The sequence below is a fragment of the Triticum aestivum genome, chromosome 7D, assembly GCF_018294505.1.
Source record: "Triticum aestivum cultivar Chinese Spring chromosome 7D, IWGSC CS RefSeq v2.1, whole genome shotgun sequence".
NCBI classification, from domain to species: domain Eukaryota; kingdom Viridiplantae; phylum Streptophyta; class Magnoliopsida; order Poales; family Poaceae; genus Triticum; species Triticum aestivum.
This window is the reverse complement of record NC_057814.1, coordinates 181,694,575-181,698,567: the sequence shown is the minus strand read 5'-3', so window position 1 is coordinate 181,698,567 and position 3,993 is coordinate 181,694,575.

The following is a 3,993-nucleotide window of genomic DNA, read 5'->3' as shown; positions in this document are numbered from 1 at the left end:
CAATGAGCAAACTTTGACAAGGTTTTCCCATTCCAAAATATCAAATGCCTACGATTGTGGAATGGGCAGGGTTTGCCATCAGTTCGTACATTGACATGGCACCTCATGCTAAATAAACCAGCTGTTCTTTTTGTGCAGTTCCACCAAAATCAACCGAATTCGCGCGTAGCTTGTATGATTTCACCTTTATATGTTGCAACGCCTTGAACATATTGGCACCTCCTTTCTTGTGGTGGAAATGAATGATTCCATGTATTCATGAACATTTTGTGTAGTTCCCATTGAAATCAAGCTGAGCACCCCTGTTTGCACAAATACAAAAAAGGTTGTTAGTATGAATTGTCAGTTTAAATAGGCACCTACATGGTCCATGTAGAGCACACTTTTATAAAAATGGAACTCACCAGAAAGAATCCTAGAACAACATTGTACTTGCGCATCACAGCAAAAAAGATTGAGATCTGTCAGTCCTTCTGAGCTGAAGTTAGTTTGGTCTTGTGGGGAGTAATGTAACCATCCTTCAACTGATCCTTCTGATGAGAAGACAGATTGGGCTTCTTCATCCTGGCATAATCGGAACTAGTCACTTCACGTACTCCATATTCTTCTTCAGAGGAGGATGATCCTGTTGTGCAAAGATAAGAGGACAACTAAATGCTAGCATCCCTGTTTGCTCGAAAAAAGGAAAGGAAATATTTAAAACAACACAGATGAAGCACTTCTGAAGGACAATACCACTTTCTCATGACAGTATCTAAACAGTAGCACAACACCAATAGAGATGACAAAGCTCAATCATATGGATGAAATCCGTGGCCGAGTACTAACCTTTGTCAGCAGGCTTATTGTGTAGAGCATACAGATCAAGCACTTCTCTGGAACCATCTATTGTTATCTACTGTGGTTGCCATGCTTACTATATACTCCTCGATTAGTTTAATGTTTCCAACATATCTTCTTGTGTAGTTCCACTAAAATATATGATATCTTCAAAGAAGATCCCTGTTTGCACAAGTAGAGATAATTACATATTACATTAAGAGTGGCATCAAATCAGTGGCAAAACAATTGCTTGAACCAGCCATAGCAATAAATTAAGATGCAAAACTATATCATTACTTGTGTCATCACAGTTCCAGTGCTTCATTACAGCACCAGGAGTTGATTTTTGTTCTTCTTCCGCTTGTTCTTCCCCTTCATCACTTTGTTCAATAATAGACAAGCTTCGCCTTCAATGTAAGATTTGGCATGTCAATTAGGGAGCACAAGTATAGCACTAAACAATGACATTAATTTTCTGATGAAAGTGGCCAAATACAGGCCAATAGTTGTGAAATATCCTTATCTTACCTCAATGGGATATTACAGTGCACATACAGATTGGAAGTCCTATCTCCATTTGTGCAGTTCACTAAAATGAAGCAACATTGCCGTATAAGTAGCACAACATATGAAAGCACACTGCACAATCATGTGAAAGAAGGCTAGTACTGACCTCTCATGACGCGGAATTCAAACAACTCACGAGAAAAAGATTTGAACCAAATGTGCCAACACAGGTAGGAAGTAAGATCTCCTCTTGTGCAGTTCCACTAAGATCAAGCAATCAAGCAACGTTGTCGGTGTGCCATTTAGGTCACAATAGCAACGAGGTGAAGTAGATAACCCTGTTTACACAGAGGTGCAAAGGAAACAACTAGTGGTCAATAACGGTGGATGACACAGAAGCCAACAAAAAGAAGCATCTAACTTATCTAAATGGGAAAGAAAGCAAGACAGTAGCATTTCTCAAATGGTAGCGTTGATTCATATTAATAGAGAGATTATATTAACAATAAAATTCGTTAAACATGTAATTTGCTTTTAATTGTGGCATTGCATCAATTTTCCAGCAGCATTATTAGAGGGTGTTTGTTTACAGGGAGTTTTTGGTGTAGGGACTAAAAAAGTCCCTTTTAGTCCCATCTAAACCAAACAGGAGGAACTTTTTGGGACTAAAAGTGGGCATTTGGGACTAAAGAAAGAAGACCCTGAGGGAGAGTCTTTTGGGGACTTTTTCCAACAGTTGCCCCTGCCCCGCATCGCACCTTATCTCTATTAGTTCATTACTAGGGCTAACATGGTCTTTTAGCATGTCATTTAATAACCTCTAGTCCATGTTTAGTCCCTGGAACCCCAGGTAGGGACTAGGGACTTTTTAGTTGGGACTAAAAAAAGTCCTAGGATTTTTTAACCAAACAGGGCCTTAGATTAACAACAGCTAAAGAGTTGCACGGTACAGTGGACGCACCAGCACAATGTGCATCTATCGATGTATAAAGGGGTGATGCATAGTCTGTTGCAACAAAGAACAAACAACCAAGGAGCATATTTGTGTTGGTCCCAGTTTTGTTATCTTTAGACACCTTTCCCTATGTGAGCGCATCAAATCTAGTCTTTCTCACACTCTACAGCCTTGTCCCCCAAAACAAAAAGATTAGTTTGTTATAGATGTGCGTACTACGTTTGTCATTGTTTTCCCTTTTCGACCAACGTAGGTGCTGGATAGCCAGTCTGTACTAGTACTTCCCCCTTCCTTTCCTCTTTGAACCACGTCCTAGATTCATGTTATACAACTTTCCCCACAACTTTCCCCCTTCCTTTCCTCTTTGAACCACGTCCTAGATTCATGCTATACAACTTTCCCCACTGCTTTCTTGTTTGATCCAACACCTAGATTCGAGTGCAGAAGCGTAAAAAGCCCACATGCACCTAGAGCAATGCATGTGGAATAAGTAAATTATACCTTAAGGTTCTTGGGGTGTGGTTCGGTGGGCGACCGGAGGCCGTTCTGCCCACACTATGTACGACGGCGAGGAAGAAGGGGTCGGAGGCCCTCCCACGCCGCCGCTGGGTGAAAGATAGTGGATTCCCTCCTTCGCCAACGGCGACAGCGTTAAGCCTCCTTCCCATCCCGGCGGACGGATCCTGTCGGCTCTTTGACCAGCAGTGAGGGGAGAGAGAGAGGCCAACGAAGTCTTGTTTAGACTGGAGAGGGTGAGAGAGTGCGAAGAGAGCAACTACAAGCGCTGAGGCTCCAACGTGTATATATATAGTGGAGAGAGAGTGTGGAGAGTGCAAATCCTAGAAAACAAGCGCCGAGGATGCAGCGTTACGTGATGAGGTGATTATACAGGTCACTACGAGATCGTATAGCTCCGTATCCATCCATTTTGACCAGTCAAAGAATCCTCCTGGCACCGCCCCAGATCACTTTCTCTCTCGGTCATGCGGGGCCTACTGTCATTGGGTGTTAGAAAGAAGTCGAAAAAAACAAAATTATGCTCATGTGCGGTTATCGAACCCGAGACCTCAAGTTTGATGAGCGAAAAGGCTAACCAGCTACACCACCCTCACGTTATGTTTAACGAGAGGAAAATAACCTTTTATACATTCCTGGATTCGTGTGACAAGCGCGCCGTGTTTTTTTGTGTGGGAGTCATTGGGATTTAAATCATAATCGTGTCATGTGGCTTTGGTGGTAAGGTCTTTTGGGATTTAAAGCAGTGTTGGTAGTACAGAAATAATGTAGCCTTAGTCACCTTAACTCTCTCCATGTAGTACGTTGGGTCCCACCAGTCAGAGGGTGAAACAAACAAATTAATAAGAAAAATTAAAAGCGCCAGCGGTGTATCTTACCTCACACATCTCGCTACTGCTCGTGAACACTATCCAATTGATCCCTCTATTCACTCATGTACTATTTTAAGTGAATGCATATTATAACGTGCACACAATACGCATGCATGCACTCGCACACTAGCACGGTGCAGGCAGACACACACTAGTTAGCACACATCACGCACACACCGGCGACCGGCGACAAAGTTGAGGCCGCAGGGTCATACTTCGGCAGCCGCACGGCAATCATGCGCACAAGGCGAGTAGAGCGACCTAGTGTGGGTGTCATCATAATCATCATTGATGGCCATGTCATCTCACGTAGATGGATTT